Here is a 25,341-nt window from a genome sequence, read left to right on the forward strand (position 1 = left end):
GATGGATGGAGAGATGAATGGATGGATTGATGGAATGAAGGAGCAACCCTCCGAAGTCATTTCTCCATTTTCATTAAGGGGAAACCAGTCTCAGATGTTATGAGGGTGGAGAGGGCAGTTCTGGGAGCCCTCCCGTTCTCCAGTTTCTGCTCTTTGGGTCCCCCCCCAGTGCCGGAACGTGTCCCCAGGTTTGCTCTGGGCTCCTGGCACCAGAGCTGTCCCCACCTGGAGGCATCCGTCAGGGGCCCGCAGCAGACTTGCCAGGCCTACACTTCATGCCTGAGTCCCTGCCGGTTAGTGATGACACTGGCCTGCCCTTCCCCACCACTACTTGCCAAGATTCCACACTGGAGAGAAGGAGGCGGGAAGCCCAGGGGCTTGGGCTGGGCTTCCCTGGGCCTGGATGTGGGCAGGCTGTCAGAACAGCTCGGAATACTCTCAGAGGAAGCGAAGACAGACAGGATTATTGAAACTAAGGTAGTTCGGGATTCTCGGATAGCCCTACTCAGGAGTTCCCCAGACCCCAAACAACCACTTACTAGGTCTGCTTTCTTATCTGTTCCTTAAGGACACCTGCAGCTACTGCTCTTTGGTGAAAAGCCTCAGGATTTCAGCGTTAACCCTGAGCACTCGGGCCCCCCGAGCCTCCGGGCTCAATTCTGCTATACCTGGAGTGAGTGGACAAGGGTCTCACAACCAAAGAGATGACCAGGCACTGGATTTTAATTATGCAAGGAGAAGGAAAGAAACAGCATCAAAATGTCTGGAAGTTCAGGAATGGAACGATCACTTGGGGGACGATCAGGGAGGGCAGCATGGTAGAGGTGATCCACTGGGCATCGAAGGAAGGGGTTCCGACAGGCAGAGATGTTGAAAGTATGGTTGGGGCGAGACAGTGCCCGTTATCTACCATTTTCAGCTTCGTGACCTCTGGTCTCTGCTGAGCATTTCCTCAGCTATAAGCTGGACCTTAGGGCTCCCTGGTGACAGGATTATGGTGAGGATGGAGTGGGGCAGCCAGGGCTTCTGGGTTGCTGAGGAAGGGCCCTAACAGGGGCACCTGGGTGGCTCAGTCGGTGAAGCGTCTGCCTTTGGCTCAGGTCATGATCCTAGAGTCCCAGGATCGAGCCCCACATAGGGCTCCCTGCTCAGCGGGGGAGTCTGCTTCTCCCTCTGCATCAGCCTCCCCCTCCTTCCTGCTCTCTCTCTCGCTCACTGTCTGTCTCTCAAATAAATAAATGAAATCTTTAAAAAAGGGGGGGAGCCTAGCAGACTGGAGAATCTGCGTGTTTATGGCAGGCTGAGTTTCTCACTCCACAGGTCCAACAGGTGTGCATGTGCGTGTGTTGGGGCGGGTGACTGGCAGCAGGGGTGAGGAGCTGGAGGCCTGGTGCTGGAGCCCTCAACTGCAGGCTCAGAGGGGGCGCTGGGGTAGTCCAGGCCCCTCCCCCGGTGGGCCTGTGGCTAGGTCTGTGCTCTGGCCCAGTCCTGTGCTACAAGATCTGCCTGGGGCCTCCCCTGGTCAGGGTTTGGTCAGAGGAACAGTTCGAAACTGCCCTTTTTCCTCCTGGCCAGCAGGCCCCCAGTTTCCACGGCTTTTACCGAGGCCCAGGACCCTCAGTCTGGCCCTTCCCCATGGTCTGGCTTCCTCTCCCCCAACCCCCCAGCTTGATGAGGTCAGCGAACTTGTATTCCAGGAATGTGGGAGGCGGGGCGGCCAGCCTGGTTTGGATAAACCAGCGCAGTAAATATTTGCCTAGCTCCCAGAGCCGGTACCATCCGCCAGGGGAGGGCGAGGGGCCTGTTCCTAGGGTCGCCTAAGGAGATGCTTTCCTGGGTGGATCTCGAGTGGGGGCGAAGCCGTTTCTCCCCAGTGAGCCTGGGAGCTGGGTCTGAGGCCACCCCCTGCCTGTGCAGGGCCTGAGACAGGGCCCCTGGCCCGTAGGACCAGGCACAGTTTGGTCCATCTGTAAAATGGGAATAAGAACAGCCCCTGTGGGAAAGGCCAGCGCCACGGGAGCCGGCTCAGGGCAGCTCAGCCAGTGGGCACAGGATAGGCCCAGTTTGGGTGGGTCCCATGTGACCGTGTTTCGGTCCCAACTTGGCCACTTATGACCTTGAGGAATTGCCCCCTCCTTCAGACTTTAACAGCCATCATTCCCTGACCTGCTCTTTCGTATGTGGCACCTGGACCCACACACCCATTTTGTCTTAAGCCCTCCCAGCCACCAGAGCATGCTTAGCAGCATGTGACAGGGACTCTGAACTCGGGCCCGGAGACGGAGACGCTGTCCGGATGGCCACCTGCCCACAGACCACACTGGGCAGTCTGCCCCCCTCCCCCGGGTAGCCTGTGGGTAAGTCAGTGCTCTGGCCAACGCAGGGCTCTACAAGGTCAGCCTGCCCGTGGTGGGCTGGTGGGCGAATAGCTGGAGGGGCCACTAGTCCCTGTTCAGAAAGGAGATGAGGATTTAGAGATGCTGAGTGACTTGCCCAAGGTCACCCAACATTAAAGGGCAAAGCAAGGATTCCAATCCCGCTCTGCCCACCCTCGTCCTTGACCTCACCACCGAGGACAGGACCAGGGCTCCAGCCCAGAATGTGGGTTCTGAGCCTTGGGCAGCTGTAGAGAACAACCAGTCATTTAGCCACAGGCCTGGAGCCGCAGACACAGAGCCGGCAGGATGCCTGTCATCCTGGATGCCCCGTGGCGCAGACCCCTCTGTCCTCCAGCGAGCCCCGATCAGCCCTGCATCTCTCTGGGCCAGCCCCAGTCAGCTTGGCCTGGTGCCTCCCCTCAAGCCAACACCCAGGGCCACGGCATCCCTGCAGGAGGAAGGGATGGGCAGGTGGGTGTGTTTGGGAGAATGTATCTGGGTCCTGGGACGCTCCCCACCCCACGGTGACCTTGGCCATGTTCCCAGACCCAGAGTTGCCACTCTCCAGCTGTGAGACCTCTGGCAATCCTATCCTCCCTCAGAGCTCAGTTTCCTGCTCTGCAGAATGGGCAGCCGTTCCTGCCCTGCCCTGCCCCTGGGAGCTTCAGACAGGCAACGAGAATGCACGCCCCTCTCTGCCCTTGTAGCCTTTGTAGTCAGAGGCTGCCCCTTGGCCAGGTCCTCACCCCCCTCCCCGCCCCTGGAGTGAGAGTCCTGAGCTAAGGATACCAGGAGAGCCCTCTGGGCAATGGGGTTCCCACCCCGTGGGGCCACTGGGCGAGCCCCCCCCCCTCAGCCCTGAGGTTCAGTCCATGCCCTGCCCTGCTGCATGGCACCAAGTGCCTTTGAAGCAGAGAACATTTCCCTGCGGTGGATCTGTGTTGTTTCTGGTGGTGGTCAGGCTGGGAGCAGGCCCGGTGACACCTGGTCCATCTCCCTCCTTCTCCCCCTGGTCTCCAGGGTGCCAAACCTACACAGACTGTGAGCTTCACCTCAGGGGCCCTGGGGCTGGGGCAGCGGGGATGATATCAGCTCCATGTTCACAGCTCTTCCATGCCTCTGTGAACAGTGCCCATCACCACGGCTGGGGAGCCCGGGTGCCCAGCACTGTCTCTGAGCTGGTCCTCTGGGAACGGGCCGAGCATGGGTGCGGCAGACGGCCTGCCACACATGTCATGGCTGTGTTCTTGTTACTTATTAGCTCCTTGTTACCTGTGTGATCTCAGGAAGTTATAGAACCTCTCTGGGCATCATGTGTAAATTGGGGGTGCCAGTTTAGTTTCTGCCTCATAACATTTACCAAAGGTTAAAGAAATATCCCAGGCAGAACCCCAATATGGACTCAATAAAGGCAGGCTCCCTAGTCCTGTCTCTTTACCAGACTCACAGGGAAGGGGGGTCATTTCCCAGCCAGGGCCTGAGTTTATATCCTGGTGCAGCCCCCAACCTATCTGTGGACTTGCTGTGTGACCTTGGATACGTCTCTTCCCCTCTCTGGTCTGTGTGCCCCTTTGCCCAAGCCCAACAAAGAGCCTGTGGGCCTGAGGGCACGCGCGTGTATGCTGTGAGCTGGAGCGCCCCTGAGAGGCAGGACGGGCGGGTGTCATTCCTTGGGGCCTGGACGCGGCTCACGGGGTGAGCGAGGGCTTTCCAGCTCTGGCTTCGATCTCAGCTGCCAAAGTCATGATTTTCTCTCTGTCAGCGGGTCTGCAGGCCAGCTCGCCTTTGGGAAAGGCCTGAGCTGTGGGTGGTGGAGAAGCAGGGCGCTGATTCCAGTTCTGCCCCAGCCACTGACTTGCTGCGTGAGCCTGCAATGGGGGTGGTCACGGCCCCTCTTCAGGCCTCAGATCCCTCCTCTGGGAAATGGGAGAGCCGGAGTCCGTGAATACCAGGGCTGTTTGTGTTCCCGTGTCAAGTGGTTAGGGGGTTGCCAGAGCCGAAGGGTCGGGGTGGAGAGACATTGTCTTTCCCTGCTGGGCCAGGGAGGCCAGCCCTGGCCTTGGGAGCTTGGGGCTTAGGGGCCTAATGCTCTGGAGCCCAGCACCAGCCCCTGCAAGGTCATCGCTGCCCCAGCTGACCTACCCGGAACGCTGCCTGCGTATCCAGCACTCGTGTGTGCTCCCTTCTACAGTTCCTACAACGATTTGAGGGAGGTTCCCATCCCGCAGATGAGAAAACTGAGGCACAAAGAGGTTTAAGAAACTTACCCAAAGCCACATACTTGGTAAGAGGGGTGAAACCCAGACTGGAAACAGCCACAGCCCACGCTTGTCTTCCCGGGTGTGCCTGCCGGCTGCCGGGTCCGAGGCCTCCCGACGGCCCCCTGGCATGTGTGGGAGCCCACGATTCACGTGGCCCGCACGCTCCTCCTTCCTCTGTCAGCCACGGGGCTCACCCCGAGAGGCACTCGGCCCACAGTCAGGTTTCCCATTTCTTAGAGGACGCACAGCCCCGGAGAAGTATGGCAATTGTCTGGAGCCACCCAGTGAGGCGCCCCCGTCGCTGGGACTCGAATGTGAGGCTCAGGGGCCCATGCCTTGTAGCCAGGGCTCCAGAGAAACCCACCTGCCGGGCCTCGGGGTCGGGTCGTCCGCGATCCCTACGGGGAGCAGAGCAGAGCGAGGAGTGCTGGTGGCCCTTGAGGAGGTGGGCGAGCGGGACCCCTCCCCACCCCGTGAGGGCAGTCATGCCGCAGCAACAGTGGGGGGCAGGGGTTCTCCCTCGCTCTGTCGTCTCCCCGAGCCCCGTGCACCAGCAGTTCTGGCCACTCTGCCTGCTGGCCCCTCTGCTACGAGCCCCCCCATCTCCAGCCTGGACCCCTGGAACAGACTCCACACCGGTCTCGCTGCCTCCTCCTGTCCCTCCCGAGCCCTTCTCAGCCCGCAGCCACAGGATCTTCTCAAACCAGAACTAGGGTCATGTCCCTCAGCTGTTCAGACCCTCCTGGGGCTCCTGTCCACCTCCCAGTGATTGGCCATCCACTTGACCCCCACTCGCCCCACCTCTTCTTCCCTCACCTCCCCTACCACCCACCCACTCTCAACTCCTCCCCCTGAATCCAGGCTTTTTTCCCTGTTTTCAAGTCTTCTCATATAGTGTTCCCTCTGCCTGGAATGCTGTTCCATGCATCTTGGTCTGCCTCTCTCTGGCTCATCCTTCAACTTTACTTCCCCAGAGAGGCTCCCTGAACCTTGAGTCTCTGTGTTGTGTAGCGCCTGTAACTCGTTCTTTCTGGCAGATGCCTCTTCTAGTTATGTAGTGTCTAATTATCACAATCCCCGCAAGGACAGGAGCCACCATCCTATTCACAGCTCAGGGTGGTTGTTCAGGGTTTCTTGAGCAAATGAGTGAATGCCGAGTGCTTCCATCACCGTATGTCCTCAGATGCTCCTAGAAACCCTGAGAGGGATTGTGATCCACTTGTCAGTTTGACAGGTGAAGCCAGGAGCATATCCACATAGGTGGTAACTGGCTGATGTGGGGTGTTGGGGGGCTGCTGAGTCAGGGCACCCCATCCTTGTGCACCTCGTCCTCTCAGTCCCTCTGATTGTCTGTCAAATGGGGATGACTGGGTTTTGCTGGCAGTAAACTTTCCAGTAGGTGGGTGGGTGGGCAGTGGCGGCCCAGTCAGTTCCAGGCCCTGCAGTGAAGTGCCCCTCTGACCACCCCTTCCTATTGCAGCAGGATGGAACTGGAGTGAGGCGGAGGGGCTGAGCACTGCAGACCAGACGTGGGACGCTGGTGGTTCGCGGGTCACTGAGGTAGGTGTGCAGCTGGGCTCGTGGGGGCAGGCTTGGCCCGGATGCTTGGAGAAGGGGTAGGCATGTCCTGAGTGGGGAGTGGGTGCTGGCCCTGGCATCCTGCACCTCTGCCTGGGCCTCCATCCTCATGGGTGGCATGGGGTGCAGCCACCCTGGCTTAGACCTCCTCAGCCCCCGGAAGGGCCCCCAGAGGCCTCTAAGGCCTGACCTTTCTCTGGAGTGGCTGCCAGGGCAGGGGGTGGGGGAATGCAGCCAGGCAGGGGGGCAGGTTTGGTGTCCCCAGCCTTGACCCCGCAGCTCTGTCTGTACCACGCAATCTCGTGGCGCATGGGCCCCATCTGCTGAGCAACATGGCGGCCACGCAGGAGGAGGCCTGGGTGAGCAGAGAGGCCTGTTTGCTGGGAGTTGTGACTGCCTGCCCCCTTCTCTGCCACAAACACACCCAAGCGCACACACAGATCTCTGGGCTCTGGAGTCAGAGTGACTGCGCTCAAACCCTGGCTCTGCCACTTGCCCACCATGACCCTGTGCGGTTTCTCGGGGCCTCGATTTCCCCGTGTGCAGAAGAGGGAGGGGTTCACAGCACCTGCCCCCCAGGTGCACCTGCACACCTGGTACCAGTTATGCGTGCAGGAGGCTAGGTCAGCATTCTTGTCCAGGATGCGGGGACCCTTCCTTCTTTCCGGACACCTCGGTTCCCACCAGCCCCTCCTCCCTGAGCACACGTCAATGCCAGAATGGACACAAACTGGTCGTGCACCATAATGAGAGTCTTGGGGCTCCCCAGGGAGCTCCTGAGAGTAGCTGGAGCCAGAAGGTCCTGGGGTTGAGCCTCCCGGCCCTGCGCTGGCCTGGACGCCGGCGTGTCTCATCACAGAGTGGCATTTCAGGGTTGATCACACTTGGCGCCGTGTCAGAGGGTGACCTGTGTAATCCCTCTTTACTCTGCGGCTCCCAACCCAGAGATGAGAGGCCTTCACAAAAGTGCTGACTTGGGCCAGGGCCCTTTGTCCCAAGGCTCTGGGGCCCAGTCAGGGGAGGCAGAGTCTTTGGTCTGGCATGAGGCCTCGCCCAGTCATCTCCCTGCTGCCCTCAGCTCCTCTCCTGAGGCCCCTTGTGCTCCCAGGTGCCCAGACACAGGGCCGGGCGAGGCCTGGGATGCTCCACACTACCGTCGGGCTCTGGAACCAGGGAGCAGGGCGGCAGGAGATCCCAGCTCCCTGCTCTCAGCTCATGACCTTGGGCTGGTCCTTTCACTCCTGTGCGAGTGAAGCCAGTATTCTCATCTGAAAATGAGGATAATTATACCAACACTGCTGAGAAGGCCATTATGGGGGTGCTTGGAAGCCTGAAATATTTTTAAATGTTAGAGCTTAGTAAGAGTCTACTGCGTACCAGGCACTACGCTGCTTAAATACATATTTCTCCCCGCAGTAATCCCGTGAGAAGGTGTGTTTAGTGTGCCTCGTTCTCCAGAGGCTCAAAGTGGTTAAGAAACCCATAGAGCTGTTAAGTAGTGGCATGGGGATTTGAACCGTGGAATTAAGTGGTCCACGATGCCGTAGAGACCGGGGGCTGAGCCACTGGCAGGCCCGAGGTGGGTGCTCAGGAACCCACCCCCCTTTCTGCCTGGCGCCTTTGCCCGGCCCTCTAAGCCTGGCTGCCCTCCGAAGCCAGAGGGTGGCCCCCGAAGTCTGGCAGTTGCCCCTCCCCAGAGGGCCTGCCAGCAACTCGATAAGGCTAGGGGAACCCACTGCTAATTGTGGGGTAACCTCTGAAACTCTCCTTCACGGTGGGTTCTCTTCTCGGGTGTTTTTCAAGGTAATTCATTCCCTTTCCAGAAATTGCCAGTGGCAGAGCATTAGGCAGTTGGTAATTAATCATATGAGAGGCTTGGAGTTTAGTCTTTAAAAAGAAAAAAAGGAGAGAAGGAAGACTAGAAAGCCTTGATGGAAAAAGAAAAGGAAAGAAAACCACTCCAAGGCAAGGGTGGTAATCAATACCTCAGTGTCCTAGAAATGGTGGGGGGTGGGGGGGCGGCCAGGCTGCCCCTCCCTTTTCTCCTGGGGCTGACAGATGCTCAGAGCCTGCAGCAGCATGTGTGAGCTCTGCCCCTCGCCCGCCGCTCCTTGGGCCACTTGGAGCAAGGCACTGCCTCTCCTTGGACTCAGCTTTGCCACCTGTAAAATGGGTGAAGGGCAGGTGTCAGACTAGAAAAGAAGATTAAATGATTTGTTCACCCCTGCATCCTGGCACCCGGCACAGGGTTGTTGCCCAGCTGATATTTTATTAACTGAGTGAGGGAGTGAATGAATGAATGATTTTCTTGGTCCTCATTAGCTATCACAGTCGAGGAGATGGTACTGGCTCTAGGACATTGTTTCTCTAGTTTTGTTATAATTCCGAATGACAGCCCGAGTGAGGGGCCAGCTCTGCCGTTTTGCAAACTCCTGATGAAAGGACACTCTTGCCCAGCAGACTCTGGTTGGCAGAGCTCAGGCCCCTCAGTGGCAACCACGCTGTCTCCCTGGCATCCTTGGGTTCAACTTTCCAAGAGTCTGAGCTGTCTGGAGATTTTTTTTTTTTTTTTTTTTAGTTGCCTTCTGGGTGGGTAGTGGGTTCCTCATCACCAAAAGTATGCGAGCTGGGACTGCACAGGGCACTCAGGTGGCAGACTGGGCCGGGGTGGGGGGTGGGGGGGCTGGCGCTCAGAGCATTCCTGAGTTTGAGAGAGAACATGAGGTTCTCCAGGGTGGACACAGGGGAGGCTGGACCAGCAGACAGGGGAGCCCCTTCCCAGAGGTCCCCTGGGAAGGGCTGGAGGAGGCCGCTGAGAAGGGGAGTGGTGGCCCTGCAGGACACCTACGCTTTGGTGCTTATTCCCTCTGGGGGTAAGGAGGGGTGTGTGTGTGTGTGATCTTTGTCTCTTTCTAGATGGTTCTCTCTGTGCATGTGCCTCTCTCCTGCCCAGCTCCCCTGTCTTCTCACATGGGCAGTCCCGCTCTGCCTCCTTAGCTCACCCACTTTCTCCCTGTCCAGTCACATCCACAGCTCCCCCTGGAGCTCCCTCTGGAATTCCTTTCTGAGCCCAGGACCTTCTCACGTCTGCTCTCCTTACCCTCAGAGGCACCCCTAGCCAGGAGTCCCCGCAGACATCTGCTCTGTGTCATCACCTCTCTCGTCCCCAGGACCGAGCAGACCTGAGAATTCCTGGGCTTCCAACCTGCTGCCCTTGGCCTTGTTCTTCCAGCTCTGGCAGCGCCCAGTTCCCTCCCACCCTGCTCTTTGGAGGGATCTGAGCCAGTGCCCCCCACTCCCAGCCTTGGGGGCAGCGCACTGTGTGTGGCCCATCCCCAAGGCCCCACCGTGCCACCCTGTGCTGTCCTGGGCACATGGGCCTTGGCCACAGGCGAAAGCAGGGAAGCGAGAGGGGGCCTGTGGCCACTAACAGGGGCACTTGGAACATGGCATTTCCCTCCAGCGCTCATAAAACTCCAGCTATAATTAGAAGTGAGGTGTCCAGGAGCTGGCTGCCTGGCGGGAGCCCATGTATGCTCAGGAAGGAATAAGCTGTCCTCTCCGGAGGGGAGAAGGAAGCGGAGGGTGAACTCCCAGAGAACCACGGGCTGGAGGGTCTCCGGGGCCGGCGGAGTAGGCCGGTGTGTTCTGGTGGCCAGGTGCCTCCATTCCTCTGGACGTCCTCTGGGAGCTCCCTCGGTCCCCATCCCTGGCCAGTCAGTCTTCTTGGGAGCACCTGCGGACCCCGCCTGGCGTCGGAATCCACCACCATCTGCCCCCGCCTCCTCGCATGGCCCCATCACACCCCAGCTGTCTGCCAGCTTCACTGCGCCACCCCCTCCCCATCTTCGTCACACGTCCCCACGGCCACACCTTTGCTCCTGCACTTCCTTCTGCCTTGAGAGCCCTCCACCCTTGTTGCTGCGTGGCCTGAACCTTTTGGAGGCTTCCTCAAGCCTGCTTCCTCCGCAAGGTCAGACGTGGCCTCCTGCCCCCCCGGGCCCCACGGCCTCCACTCCCCAGAGGCCCTGGTCATTTCCTCCCTGAACTCTTCTGAACTCGAAACCCTCTTTATGCTCTTAGGCCCTTCAGAGTGCTCGCCAAACGGCCTACCACCTCGTCTTTTCTTTTGTCTTGATTATGTATCAGAAGGATGACATACTGGCTCGTTTACACTCTGTTTTCCTTTGAAACCTGGTGGTTATTTAATACCCACACCACATGCAGACTCGTGTTCAGTTGCCACGAGTGGTTTCCTCATTTGTAGGAGGGGAAACTGAGGCTGAGGAAGGAAATCTTGCAGATGAGAGTCAGCAGAGTGAGCGCCTTCTCTGTAGGCCAGGCTGCCACCATCCTGCCGTTCAAAATAGGACAGGGGCATGCCACACTGGTTATAAAGGTAAACTGAGGCAGGCAGGACTGTGGCCAGTACCTAGGCAACCAGACCTCAAGAGGAATGGAGGGAACATGTTATGAGTTCCATTCCCCTCACAGTAGGTTCCAGTGTTCCTGGTGCTTCCCTACCTAATCCCCAAACAGCCCTAGACTAAGGGGACAATCACAGGCTGTGCCTTATGGGGATCAGCGCTGCCCCTCATCACTCCAGACACAGCATGCAGCCTAGAACACTGGGGTTCAGGGGGTGAGAGCACCCAGCTCCTCCCAGGAAGAGAGGATACCCCTGTCCTCCCCTCCCTCCCACACCACCCAGGCTGCAGTCTGAACAGCAGAAGGGCCCAAAGTGTGTGTTCCTGGGAACCCGGAGGATTCCCACAGGGTGGGGAGATGCCTGGGGTGGGGCTGGCTGCGGGAGGGGGAGGAGGGCGTTGTCTCCCCAGAGCCTGGCCCCGCCCCTGCCAGCCTGGAGGGACCCCTCAGGAGCGCACAAGCAGCAGAATAGCCCCTCGGGAGCCAATTTTTGCCTTTAGTACCCGCAGCCGCCTCCGGCTGCACTTTGCGGCCTCCCCCTCTGACAGTCGGACCTTGTCTGCCTCTGGTCAGGCATCATGGCAGGAAGTGTTGGAAGGTTCAGGTGCTGGGCTTGTCCTCCCCCCGGCTGGAGCCACTGCCCTCAGAGGGGCTACCTCCTCCCGCCCGCTGGGGGCTGCAGAGCTTGTGTGGGCTGAGCTGGCCCAGTGAGACCCATCTGTCTCCCCCTTCAGCCCCACGCGCCCTTGGCTTTTCCTCGTGTCTGCCCCCCCAAGCCAGCCACCTGCTGGCTGTCCGGCTGGACCGGGAGTGTCTCGAGGGCTCAGGGCAGACCGAACCGTGTCCCGGGCCCAGTTCCTGGCGTGCCTGTGCTGAACAAGCAAGGCAGCGGGCGCTCAGCCTGTGTGCCCTCGGCTCCCTCTGCGGATGGCAAGGAGATCTTACCCGGTTCGCCGGTTCTTTGTGGACGGGCTGGGCTGTGTTAAGAAGGATTCTGAGGCTGTGCGTAGGCTCTCTGTGGCAGATGTGTTGTATGCTGCCTGCTACATGTTTGTCCTTTCAGCCCCAGCTCCCTGGGCATCGGGTCTAGTGTGAGGTGTCTCAGGTCTGGGCTGTGGCCAGTGGGGGCACAGGAAGGAGACAGTGACCTCAGTGGGGCCCTGCAGGTGTCCGTCTGCCGGGGCTACTGGGCAAACTGCCCCAGAAGAGAAGCCCTGGGGTCATGGGGACCACATAACTCCCAGAGAGCTGACTGGGGAGCACTAGCCCCAGGCCCCCCAGTCTGGTTAATGGGAATCTGTGAAAGCTTTTCCCTCACATCTGTCTTTCCTGTTAAGTGCTTCTCCCCTTGTTCAGTTCCGGTTTGGGAAGCAACACATCTTGCCTCACAGCTGTTTGGGACCCTCCACTGCTTCCCTGAGGCTCTTTGGGGGCCTCTTTTGGAGCCTGTGGGAGCATCTCTGCTTCATAAGCCCCGTGGGATGCTCCCCTGCTGCCCCCTCCGTCTGGCCCACACTCTGGTTGGCCGGTGAGACAGCCTAGTGCGGGACAGTTCTCACTGGGTGGCCCCTGGTGAGCTCTCTCTCAGCCCCACCCCGAGCCAGACTCCCCACCACAGCCAGCCCCTAGACCCTTGTCCTTGTCACCACCTGGGGGGCCAGCCCCCAGACACCCGTCCTTACCACCGCCTGGGGAGCCAGCGCCCCCTATGCCCCCACCATCTCTGTCCCCAACAAAGGCCCTCTCAGCTGAGGTTCCCGGCCACCCTCTGCCCAGCAGCTCTAGGGTGGCCAAGGGTTGAGTCAGGAGAACTTTGATGAACTAAAACCTGTAAATAATCCAAAGCATTTTTCTCTGCTTGTGGAAGAAACACAATAAAAACCCTTGCATCCTTTAGCCAGCTTAGCCTGTCCCCAGTCATAACTACAGGAGGGCTGGTCAGGGTCATCCCATGCCTGCCGGGAGCTCCTCTCGCTGCTGCTTGCACACCTCCACCGCTGGAGAGCTCACCACCTCACATAAAGGTTTGTGCATGCATGTGAATTTCAGTGTGGGCAGGGGTGCAGTGTGACATGTGGTTAAAGCATGGGTTTCAGGAACAGATGGTTCAGGGTTCAAGACCTTGCTCTACTACCTATCAACTGGGTGAGTCTGGACAAGTTACTACATCTCTGATGCCCTCTGTTAGGTTATAGGTGAGGAAAATCTATAAACGGGGAGAAGCCTGCCTGCAAGGGGTGCCATGGGGCAGATAGGCAGAATAGCTGGGTGGCACCAGTCTTCTCTGGAAACGGAGGATGGATGCCCTCAGGGAGCTGCCTCCCACCCCTCAGCACTGGAACATCTGCCCGAGGTTGACATCGAGTCTGGTACCCAGATACTTCCTTCCCCAGGGATACTGGCCTCCCAGGTGCTCTCAGGAGCTCTCCCATGGAAACTTTCAGGATGGTACTTCAAGATGGAGGAGACACGGTACTTCCCCAAAGTGCCAGTGTCACCAGGGGCACTGGTTCAAATGCAGATTCTCAGGCCTCTCTCTTGAAGTCTGCTTCTGTGGGTCTGGGACCCAGGGCTCTGAATTTGTAACAAGTGCCCCATGATCAGGCCAGTCTGGGACACACTGAGGCCTGTAACGGGGAGCTGGCCTAGAGGTTGGGCCCTGGACGGTGTCATAGCCTCACTGATTGAACTGGGACAAAGCTGTCCATCCCTGGGGCTGAGTTTTCTCACGAATACACCAGGGGTTCCGGGCTCTTCCTGCTCTTCTAAGTCCGTGCTAGTCAGAAAGACATTCCCTGGGGGTCCTTTCTGCCAGGATCCCTGAGGCAGACCTCTGGGTTGCAGCCCCATTCCTTCTGGCCACAGAGCACTTGGGTCATCAGCCGCCTGCCAGCCCCAGAGCCCCAGGGACAGAAACACTATTTCCTGGGCGCGATGTGCCACTGAGTGGCGGTTCCCGTGGGCCTTCCAGGAGGCCTTTAGATCATCAGGCATCTACTGAGTCCACTCAGATCTGAAATCTCTTCTGGAAGCTGAGAAGGACCACTAACATGGAGCCGGCCAAGGGAGGCAGTTTGGAGCGAGGTCATCTGGCTCCTCTGAGAGGCACTGGAGCTTTATTAGTTAGCATACATGGAAGCCTGGAGTGTCAGAACTGGAGGGCGGCCCTGTGGCGCCCCTTCCTTTTATAGATGGGGAAACTGAGGCCCTGGGTGGAAAATGACTTGCTAGGTCACCCAGGGAGAAGTGAGGTGCAGTGCTGGAACCCAGAATTCTCGGCTTAGAGACTGGTCTCTGGACAGTGCCTGGCCACCCACCACACCTCTCCTTGGGCCCTCTGTCTGGGATGGATGGCCCCACCGGAGCCTGAACCCTACACCAGCCTCTGCAGCTCGTGGGAAGAAATGGGGCCGTATCAGGACAGGGACCAAGGGGCTGCCTGCTCCTGAACACTGGGCCCTTCTTTGACCTGCACTGTCAGCCTAAATCAACAGCCCCTGCTCGGCTCCCAGCCCTCCCACCCCAGCCAGGACAGCCCCCATGGAAAGTTTCCAGGAATATCCACGCTGAGGGCAACATGATCCAGAAATGAAAAAGGCTCTCACTCCCTGGCTCCCTCCCATTTTCCACTCGCTGGTGCTCAAGGGAGTTAATAAGCAGAGGTGAAAACGCCGGCCCCGTCCTAATGAGACCTTATTGGAGGCGGCTCGGGCCTGGCAGGTGACAGAGGAGGAATTATTCACCATTGGGGCGTTCACCCTGCCCACCCCCCACCTGGGATGATGTCAGGACCTGGGGCACAGAGTCTGGGCTGTGCTGTCACTCAGATGAGGGACCGGGGCTCCTCTGACCACTGGTATCCAGCTCACACGGCCAGCCTTGGGTGTGGGCCGGGGTGGGCAGCTCAATCTCCTCCCTGGGCCGGGAGCCCAACCAAGCCCTCTGTTCCCACCCGGCGCCTGGTACAGGACCCACCTCGAGTCCTTTGCATAAGCCAGCCCCTCCTCCCCACACTCTCCATCTGTAGTCAGTAAGGCAGCCGTATTTAGTAATCACCTACTGTTTGCATGGATCTATGCTCAGCTCTTGGGGAGATAAGGCAGCCGAAGACCCTGGGCTAGCCCCCAGGTTGGCACAGTCTAGGCCAAGGATCGCCCGCAAGGAGGAGAATTAGTCACACCCCGTGCCCTGGGGCCAGGCAGGTGCTGAGATCAAGGAGAAAGAGGCCTTGGGAAGTGTGAGATATGGAAGGCTTCCTGGAAGAGGCTGGTTGGAGCAGAATGACACTCTAAGAATTTCAAGGATGTCAGGTGGGGATGAAGGAGAGACAGGAAAAGCACAGCCTCAGGTCAGGGTATAGCCCCCACCAGGACCCTGGATGAGTGCCTGCTGCATATGTGAGTGTACGTGCAGCGTGAACTCCTGCTTGGGGTCGGGGGTGGGGCGGTGACCAGGGTGATGGCATTGGTACCAGAGCACCACTGGCCACACACCTGGGCCCTCTCCTGTGGCCCCTGGGGCTGGCTTTGAGGCAGCCGCAGGCTCAGACCTGGTGCCCTGTAGGCCATACGCCTATCGAGTGAACGAGCGCACAGACTAGCTGTCCCTTCATTGTTGGGGGGCGCTCGTGCGTGCGGTGGCATGAAGAGTACACGGCATTCGCTTGGCTGTCTGATGAGAGAGAACCCAGGTCACAGCGGAGACAAGGAGATGGGGGCCAGGCCAGGGGGCCGGGGGCAGAGCCCAGAGTACTTCCTGCAAACCCGGGCTGGGTGATGCCCGCCAGGGGCACAGGGTGAGGACACAGTGGGCGAAGACGCGCAGGGCCCAGCTGCAGAGCGGTGGGAGCCTTCCAGGGCACACTGGTACACGCATTCAGAACGCACCCCGGACAGACCCACCCACCCTAGAGCCTCTGGGACAGGAGGAAATCCCTGCCCGTCACGCACCTGTCACTGAACGGCAGAGGACAGGGGAGCCACAGGGCCCTCAGTCAGTACGAATAACGAGAGCAGCCACCCTACCGGCAGGGAGCACAGCCTCCCCCTCGGTCCTGACGCCCTTTGAGGTGGGGGCCAGCGCCATCTCCATGTAATGGATGAGGGAAACTGAGGCAGGGGGTTAGGAAAACAAAATCTCGGGGGGGGGGGCAAAGCCAGGATAGGAACTTGTGCTGTCTGAGCCTGACTCCCCCAGGAGGCTCGTCCTGCCCAGCCCTCACTGCCCACATGTGGAGCATCTTTCTGACACAAAGAAGGAAGACGCAAAGTCTGAACAATCATTTGAAATCTCCCATTATCCATCAGTACACAGGTCCTTCTGGTGCCTTCCCGGCTCTGTGGGAAGATAACACCCAGTGGTTAGAGAATGGGCCCTTCCCCCGAATTGGTCTTTTGTAATGCAAGTAAATTATCTGCCAGCCTTTGGTGCCCGGCAGTTGGATAGTTCAGGTGTTTAAATGGTCATGACTATGTGGCCAGCCCGGGGAGGAGGCATGAGTCAGATGGCAGATTCAACAGGAATTAAAGGCACTTAATGTCAGTGCAGTAGGACTTTTCTAAATCTGCCCACTCTGCATGAAGAGTGAGCTGACCAGGGACACCAGGCCCCCCTCCCCGCGGGGAGCTGGTGCACAGTTCCCTGAGGCTGGGCCATGCTGGACCTTCTTGGCTCTCTCTGTCAGAGGGGGTTGGGCTGCGGAGCTTCTGGGAGGTGGCCGGAGCTTGGTGACTGTGAGTGCAGAAGAGGATGTAAAGGGTCAGGGGACAGCCTGTGTGTCCCGGTTGCCAGCAAATCCCTCAGGCCCCGAGGATAACCTGCTTTTTTAGGGGTTAGGGGAAGGGTCTTCTGGAGAGTAATAGGAAGAAATTTAAGAATAGACCTTGATCAGCAAACAGAGAGAGAAGTGGCTTGCCCAGGGTCACGCAGCCAGGATTTAAGACCCAGTTCTTGCTGTTGATCACTGTGATATTGCCATGTCTCTGTGTGTGTGTATGTGTGTGCGTGCACACACGCACGTGAGTGTTTCGAGGGAGTCTTAATAATCGTTAGCACCTGCCCCATATATTTTATACACATTATCTAATTTAATCTTCATAAACTGTATTTAGCAAATGAGTAAGCTGTGGGACAGAGAAGTTAAGTCATATGGTCACATAGCCCTTGGGAAATGGGGTCAGAACTTGAACCCAGCTCCATCTGACTTTTAAGCCTTAGCCCAACCAGCCCCAAGGCCCAGAGCACGTGCTGTGGGCATTGCCAAGGGAGAGCCCCTGCCAACCAGGAAGATCAGAGGTGGCTTCCTGGAGATAGGCTGGTTTTGTCTGCGACCGACCAGGTACCTTGAACCTTCAGGTCCCAAGCTGCGGAAGGCCCGGTCACCTGACCTCCCAGAGGCTCTTCCTTTTGGTCATAAAATGAGAAGAAAAAGGCCTCCTTGCCGGGGCTCAGGAGGACTAGGCAGGTGGTGAGTGTGTTCACCAGGTTCAGCTGGGGTAGCTGAAGTGGCCGACGTAGCCGTGGGTGAGGCCTGCTGGGATCAGGGCCCAGAGCCCTTCCTGGCGTCAACTCGGAGCCAGGGGGCTCGGCTTCAGGGTGGCCACGGGGAGGGGTAGGGAAAGGCCAAGACCAAGTAGATGGAATGGGGTGAGTGAAGACAAAGGGCACGGCCAGTCCCCGCACCCCATTGTTGGCTGCAGAGAGGTGATTGGGAGCAGTGGCGCGAGGCCCAGTGGCTTACACTCTCTGATGGGCAGCGAGGAGCCAGCAGAGACATTGACCTATAGAACGACACAGCACGTCACTTCTCACTGAACTGTCTCTGAAATGCAGCGTGTCAGAGTCCAGAGATGGAAGGTGGTCAGGTAGTTGCTCTGCTCCCCTGGGTGTTGTCAGGGAAGGGGTGCCCATGTTGGGGAGCCCTGCTGTTGCTGAGATGTCCTTCTGCACATCTGGGCTTTAAAACGCAAGGCCGATGGGCGCAAGGATTGGGAGAGGCCAACGAGTTCCTTCAGAAACGGGGCTGGGATGGAGAGAGGAACACAGAGGGCACATTCACACACATAAGGCACCCGCTAAATGTGACATTCCAGAGACATGGCATGTGAGATCCCACCTCCTCTACAGAGGGGAAACTGAGGCCCAGGGACAGGAAGGGGCTTGTTCAAAGGGACCCGGCTCATCAGAGGTGAGCACGGATGCTTCCTTGCACTCCTGCCCTCCCTGGTTGTCGGGGGGCGGGTGGTTGCCACCTCCCGCTCTGTCTAACCTTCTTCCCCAGGCCTCCCCCTGAGCACGAGCTGGGGCAAGCCCGGAAGGGACAGGGGTCAGCATGCTTCACCCGAGGCATGCTTCACTCGGAGGCCACAGAGCAAGGGGGTTCCTCACAGGACACGGTGGGGTGGCTCGGGGCTCCGCAGCCTGTATTTCTCGGTTCCTAGACACCAGCCTTGCAGCACCTGGATAGGGAAGGAGGACACCAGTGGCAGCCAGTCTTCCCAGAAGAGTCTGCCAGGGCTTGGAGCTCGTGCATCTGCAGCAAGCTCTGTGTGTCTGCCCCACGGCCACCTCCGTACCCCTTGCTGGCCCTGGCTCCCTGTCCTCCCCGTGTGGCCCTCCCTGTCACACTCCTCCTTCCACTCTCTGTGGCTCTTTCATGCACCCACTCCTGTCTGTCTCCTTCCGTGGCTCTCTTGTGTGTGTCCTGCCCAGGGCCGTGGCTCCACACAACTGCAGGGGGCGCCCTTCCACAGATGTTCTCTGTCTGTGGGCCTCTTCCTGACTCTCTCGGTGCTGGATTGTCTCTTGGCGCCTCCCTAACGTGTGCCCTCTTTCTTACTGGGTCCCTTGCTGGATTTTTCTGTCTCTTAACTTTCCCTCTCTGGGTGTGTACCTGCATGTGTGTGTGCTGGTGTGTGTGTGTCCCCCCCCATAGGTGTGTGTGCACACATGGTATCTGCCCCTCTGCGGGCTGGGCGCAGGTTCCTCCCCACTCCTGAAGGCACAGCGTGGCTCCCTGCAGGCCCGCCAGCAGGAGGGCAGCCTGGAGCTCGAGCCCCGAGCACCCACCCCCTCGGCGGCCTTGGTGCTGTCCGTGCCGGGAAGGTTCTGTGTCCGTGTCTACAGTCGGCCTCCCTGGCCCAGCTCGCAGGACTCCTGGGAGCCACTGCAAGCCTGGCCGTCACTCGCCTGGAAAGCGGCTCCCGTTTGGAAACAGGAGTGCTCTGGATGGGAAGAAGAAGGGAGGGGACAGTTGGTGAAAAAAGCCAAACAAGCAGGGGATTATGATCCCTGAAAATGTGCCCTTTGTCTAAGGCTGGAATGTGGCCAGAGAGGGAGCAGTGGGGCCCGGGGGGCGGCCACGATGGGATGGGGTGCTGCTCGGCCCGGCGGGCCTGGCCGGCCGGCCGGGAGGTGTGTCCTCTTCCCCTAGAAACATCAGAGACACGTGGCTAATGGGAAGAGCTTCCGGGTCTCTCCAAACCCACCGTGTGAGCTGAGCCTCCTGCCCGACCATTCCCCCGTCAGTCACTCAGCGGACATTTATTTACCACCTCCTGTGTACCAGCACTCATCTGAGTGTGTGGGAAGCGTCAGTGAGCAGGAGACCAGGCCCCTGTCCTCACGGAAGTGACCTTCTAGCAGGGGGAGAAAGAGCAGAGATGTTTTGAGCACCAAGGCCTTGGTGACAGTCCCTCTGCCCAGTTGTGCTGCGGGCAGCAGGCTGTGGTCTGTGAGGGCCTCCTGTGTCCCAGGGCCCGGCCTCCTCCCTGCCGGTGCAGCCCAAGGCTTTCAATGACCCCGGGCTGAAGGCTTAGCCCTGCTGCAGGCAGCGCTCCTTTCGCTGGGAATTTCCAGAAGCACCTGGAGAGGGGAGGGGCCCCTAGGACCTGTGTGGCCCAGAGGCTTTCAGCCAGCCGGGCTAGGGCAGCTCAGACAGCAAGAACAGAGCTGAGAGCAGCCCCGGGAAGGGGTGGAGAGAGGAGCGCTGCAGGGCCGCACGAGGCCCCCAGCTCCGTGGTGGCCCACTGCCTGACCCTAGAGAGGCTCCCAGACCCCGCTGTGCCTCAGTGTCCACATCTGTCAGATATGAAGGTCAGACAGCTCACCCAGGCTTGTTCTGGGCTGAATGTGATCACAGTACCCGGCTTCTAGGCCCGTGGCAGAGGTCATCCGTCAGTACCATCATGGGGGCACAGGCCCGCTTTGCTGGGGGACTCCGTTGGGAATCGGCCAGTCTGGTTAGAAAGGTTAGAGGTCATTCTTTCTTCGCCAATAATCTGGTGGCATGGGGAACCCTCTTCTTTCTGTGGGCCTCAGTTTCCCCCTCTGTCCGTCAAGGGAGGAGGCTCGCTGACATGGGAGCCAGGGATTGCAGTTTGTGGAGTGGGGTCACGGGTGCATCAGCTGCTAACAAAACCATATCAGCTGCCAGGCATCTGTGGCCAGAGCTGTTCCGGAGTCGGGCCGCTTGGGGATCCCATGGGGTCCCTCCGGGGCCCTGGAGCTCCCCCAGGCCTGCCAGGGGCTCCCATCTGCAGCAAGGCCTGGAACTTCTCTCCTCACACCGCCAGCCGGCCGGGGGAGCGCAGGCTGCTCACAGCGCCTGGCAGGGACCCGTAAATTGAAAACATGATGTTTCCTGTCAGAGGCCAGTGCGGGGCTGGACGGGGCTGGACTCGGTGTGGCCTTGGAAAGCTGGCCTCGCTCTCAGGAAGCCCTGCTCCCCACAGCCCCGCCACAAAAACAGTGGAAAAGTGAAACCTTTTCAAGTCTGTGTTTCCACTGTAAACAGGGGATGAAAGCTGGCCCCTGGCCTCCTGGCGCTGCTCAGCCGGTCCCTCCACCCTGCGCCAGCCTGCCCAGTCTTTGCACCTCAGCTGCCCCCTCTGCCCCAGACAGCGCCCCTCCAATCAGAGGAGCCCCGTCCCCCTAATCATGAGGGCTTCCAACTGTGGATCAAGCATCCGTCCTCAGTACCCATCTCATGAGGTGAGAAGGACAAGGGGTGGACACCAGGGCACAGAGAAGGACAGAACTCGCCCAAGGTCACACAGCAAAGTGAGGGCAGCCCTAGTGCCCTCCTTCCAGCCAGGCAGCTGGCTTTACAGGGCCTGCAGGCCCCGGGGGAGGCTCTGGTGGATGGGTGCGCGTGCCTGCCCTTAGCCCTGGCCTCCTGCAGCCAGGGCTCCTTCGACTTTGTCCTGCAGATGAAGAGCCTCGCGCGAGTAGCATTTAGTGGAAGTGACTTCTTTCTTTTCAGCTCGCAGAATGTCCTTTTCTCCTTGTTGTAAAAGTAATGCACACTTGTGGAAAGTCTGGAAGTCACATAAAAGTTGAAAGAAGAAAAATAAAAGCTGTCCATAATCCTCCCAACCGCTGGTCATCCTGATCAACATTCTGGTGTATTTCTTTCTGGTCACTTCATAATTTTCCTTCTCTCTTGGACTTATGTCACGAGCAGGTTTCAGGGTGATTCAGTGTTCCTAGAAAACGTGATTCTTCATGGCCCCGTGGGAGGGGCCATTAAGTATCCCCCCTTCACAGATCTGTTTGGCCCCTGGCATGCGTGTGATGTGGCATTGGTGGGGACACGGTGGGGAGAGGCCCCAACCCTGGAGTTCATGGTGAAGGTGCCCTGGCCTGGACCCCGGGCTGGGGAACCCAAGTGGCTCTGATTTGCCATGCGACTGTGGGCCTCTCTGACCCGCCTCCCCATCTGTGAAATGGGCGCACAGGCTCCACCAGGTCCTCGTGGCTCATGAGCCTGCTACCCAGGCCCTGCTCGCCAGCTGCCTGCAGGCAGAGATCCGTTCCTTCGGACAGTGCAACACTGAGTGCTTACTGTGTGCCGGTGTGGGTGCCTCAACTGGACGGGAGGCCCCTGTTCCCAGCCCTGTTCTCCCCACAGTTGTGCCTCCCACACTCCTGCCCCTTCTAACCCTCAGGCTCCCCAGGCCCTCCTCCTTACCAACCCCTCACCAGGCGGGGGCTGGAGCCCAGCTGGGGTCCCGGGAGGAGCCATCTCCGACCCCCTCCACCCGCCAACGTCCTTGGTGGCCCTTAAGACAGCTTTATGGAGGACGGATGGAGGCTGTCTCCCTCCTGGCAGGTTTATTTCTTCATTTTTCAAGCCTTGCTCTGATTTTTCCATGTCGGCTTCCCTGGTTCCCCCCTACTCCTCCCTCTGCATGCTTCCCCTCCCTCCCCCTCCAATCTGTCAGCCCAGCCAGGAGAGAGGGCCACTGGCCTCCAAGGTGATTGAATTATTGGGGGGCGGGGGCGAGACAGGCCAGGGTTTTCTGCGTGAGTGCTTTTGGCTTCCTGCTCTTGGAGAGGGGCTGGAGGAGGGGTGCGACTGGCGGCGACTGTGGGCCGTGGGTTTCCCAGACAGCCCTGCTCTCTCCCGTCTGGGCCACAGATGAGGGCTGTCACTGATGGTGTGGGCTGGCCGGAGGCCACTGCCCCTATGCCCGGCCCACCCCAGCCCTGCTCAGGCCTCGGTTTCACCTCCGACTGAATGGGCAGGTCTCTATCTGGGCGAAGAGAGGAAGGAGAGGCGTGAGGGCAGCCTCGAGCACTGACTCCATAGCAGGATCTCTTACGTATCAGCTCTCTGTGCTGCGGACCCGGGACCAGGATGAGGAAGAGAAGGAGGTTGACACCTAAAACGCCTAACGTGTGCCGATGTGTGCGCCAGGCATGCTCACATGCGTAACTTCACGTCAACCTCCCCTCTGAATAGTAGCTCAAAGATCCGTGGCGACAGGCATGCGTTCCGGCCTTGTTTTTACGGCTGAGAGATGTGCCTGCTAGAAACTTCTCCTGCTGACCCACAGACTCCTAGACGACCAAGGGGCTCTGTCTGGGCCTTTTCAGGTTCTCCAGGGAAAGCAGAAGGCCAGACACTTGAAAGGGACCCAATAAATGCTTGGGGAACTTCCTTCTACTGAAGCGAGACCAGAGAGGTGAAGTCACAAGCCCGAGGTCACACAGCTAGAAATGGGGCCCCGCTTTGCCTGTCTCCAGGCCACCTTTCCCAGTCTAGGTGTTGGCAGGGAAGGCTGCCCTTCCGGCTGGCATTGTCCAACCACATGGTTGCTGTGGTGGGCTGAGAGTTTGGGGGCTCCGGGTCCCACCCCCTTCCCACTGGTGTCTGTGCCGCCGCTGGTCAGGTCTCTCTCTCTCTCTCTCTCTCTCTCTCTCTCTCTCTCTCTCGCCAGGCTGCCTTCCCCCAGAGGAGGGGCTGCGAGGGGACAGCCCCCTCCCCCGCTCTGCTCCGCACTCCGCTCATGGAAATGAAAAACACATTGGCTTCATTATCCTGGACTGAATGAGCAGGGTTGCCATGGCGACAGCCATCTCAGGCCCGCGAGGGGGCAGGGAAGGGGCTGGCCGAGGCCATGGCAAGTGGGGACTGGGCAGCAGGTGAGCAGGCGCACCAGGCGGGCAGGCAGGCCTTAGGAGCAACTACCACTCGAGCCACCCACCCCTGCGCCGGGCCCCTGGCTGTAGACCCCCGCCCTTGGGCAGAGAGAAGCAGGCAGGCCCCATCCTCGGCTGACTAGCCCCTCGTCCACATGTACTCTGGCCTGTCCTTCTGTCCCCTTCCTGGAGGATGGCTGAGGGTGAGGGTGGGCCTCATGCCTCACACCGTCCTAGAGGTCAAGAATGAGGGAAAAGACAGGAGGTGGGGGGCCAGATGAAGGCGGGAAGCCCACTCCCCCCGGAGACCAGTCCTCGGGCTCCCTGGGCCTCTCCAGGGGCAGGGACGGAGGAAATGCATAAGGGTGCCAGGCTGTGCACACCCCCGCACTGCTGTGTGGCCCGGTCCTCAAGCATAACCGGTCTTCAAATACCCAACAGGAAAATAGGTGGGATGGTGACTGCGGGGATGCCAGCTGGGAGCCCTGGTCCAGCACAGTCTGCGCCTGTGGAGGCCCCAGGAAGGTGCCCTTGCCTCCAGGCCTGAGCTGGGTGGTCCCTATGACCCCGACCCTGGCCAGAGCCAGGAGCCCTGCTACCCATGTGGGCTCATCTCTTCCCAGGGCCCATCACCCCAGGGCTTGGGTCTGGGAGCAACACTGCTAGGCAGGCCCAGACCCTACCACCCCTGTGCTCAGGCTGGTCCAAAGGAGACCGACTGCACCCCCTTTCTCCTCTGGGCTCCCTGGGGGTGTGGGAGCCCAAGCTGGCCCTCTGGAGTAGCCCCAAGCAAACACTGCGGCCCGCCTAAGAGCAGATTGTCTCAGCCGATCCCTCGTTGTCACCCAGAGGTGTTGGGGCAATGGCCAAGGGCCCCTGCTCAGGAATATTGAGTGCCCACGAGGGACTTTCCTTTCAGGCAACCCCGGTCAGAGAAACCCCACAATGACTCCAATCCCAATCTCACCCTTGCCCCTCAGCCCAACTTCAGACGGAGCCTCAGCCCATCTTCTGGCCCAGCCCGCCTGGGCACATTCCCAGCTGCGCCTAGTGCAGCTTCTGTTCAAGCCTTCTGTCCACCTGAACAACCTTCCCTCACAGCCTGCACATCGCCAGGTCTGGCCTGCTCCTGCTTCCTAGTTTAGAAGAGTAAACCCTTGCTGAGAGAGGGCGCGTGGCCACAGAGAGGGCAGCGTGGCTGGGGGAGGGGGGGAGATGTCTCTTTCCCAAGAGACAGAACCTTCCGTTCCCCAGTGAGATGGGTCAGGGGTGCACATGGCCCTAGACCGAGAGCCTGGCAACTCTGGGGGCTGGGGACAGGCTCCCTGCCAGAGCAGGTTTGAGGGGGGAGGCCGAGAGCCCCCGGAGTTTAGCTCCTTGACAGCTGTTCTCGGTGGAGAGGGGCCCAGAAGGAGAGCTCAGGGGCTGGCCCCAGCCTCGCTGACCAGGCATCAGTAAGCGGACACGGTCGTGAGGCCCCTCCCCCGGGCGGGCTGTGTGCCTCCGAGGAGACAGGTGGTGAGCAGCCGAGCTCGGCAGAGGTGGCTGGAGTGTCCATGGCACTGTCATCTGGAGGTTGGTGCTGAGGGGAAGGCAGCGCAGGCAGGAGAAACCCCAGCACCTCCCAGGGGCAGAGGAAATGCGGGGGTTCCTAGGCGGCCACCTGCCACTCAGCTGCAACCAGATCCCAGGGGCTCGTTCTAAAATGCTGATTCCCCAGCCCTCCCAGGGAGGCTGGGACAGAGCCCAGGAATCAGTGCGTTTGCAGCTTCCCAAACCCCAAACCTCAAGCCCTGGGCGGTGCTTGCCTTGCTGCTCCAGGGGCCTAGCCAGCCTGCCTCAGGGTCTCAGGCCCTATATGCCGTGAGCCTCCCTGCAGAGGTCCCCTCCCTGTGCTTCTGGTCCCAGGGTCATGTCCCCTTGCTTGACCCTCCCTGGGTCATGCGCTACAGAGGGCCAGCCTCAAGCCAGCCCTGGGGCCTTGGGCCTAGCCCTGCCCTCTCATCCATCGTCCACCCGCCCCAAAGCCCACAGCCCCCATGGCATTTGTCCCCCACCCAATTGACCTCCTCTGACTCCGAGGCTGTGTGTCCCGGGCCCGCCTCCCAGCTTCCACCACGGTTACCGCCCAGCTCCCTGCCCATCGGCCGAGGGCAGCCGCTGGGCAAAGCTGTCATTTTCCCTGCCAGGAATTATAGGTTTGGAACTAAGGGAGTCTGAACTGGAGGAGGAGCCGGGCCTCTCACCCTGGTGCCAACCCCAAGAGGCACCTC

At 59.5% G+C, this 25,341-nt stretch overlaps 1 protein-coding gene across 6 annotated transcripts in view; it reads left to right on the plus strand.

The window, feature by feature from the left end:
• Positions 1-25,341, plus strand: part of ZMIZ1 (zinc finger MIZ-type containing 1) — a 234,010-nt gene that overhangs the window by 82,418 nt on the left and 126,251 nt on the right. For 3 of the 6 annotated variants that reach the window (XM_035022764.1, XM_035022774.1, XM_035022726.1), the window contains exon 3: positions 6,120-6,199. The exons of 1 other annotated variant lie outside the window; for it this stretch is intronic. The gene's annotated coding sequence lies outside the window, so the exon portion shown is untranslated. The remainder of the gene's footprint in view (positions 1-6,119; positions 6,200-25,341) is intronic. 2 more of the 6 variants (XM_035022735.1, XM_035022744.1) reach the window with 1 other exon arrangement.

The sequence above is a fragment of the Mirounga leonina genome, unplaced genomic scaffold, assembly GCF_011800145.1.
Source record: "Mirounga leonina isolate KUSES-001 unplaced genomic scaffold, KU_Mleo_1.0 Mir_114, whole genome shotgun sequence".
Lineage (NCBI taxonomy): Eukaryota > Metazoa > Chordata > Mammalia > Carnivora > Phocidae > Mirounga > Mirounga leonina.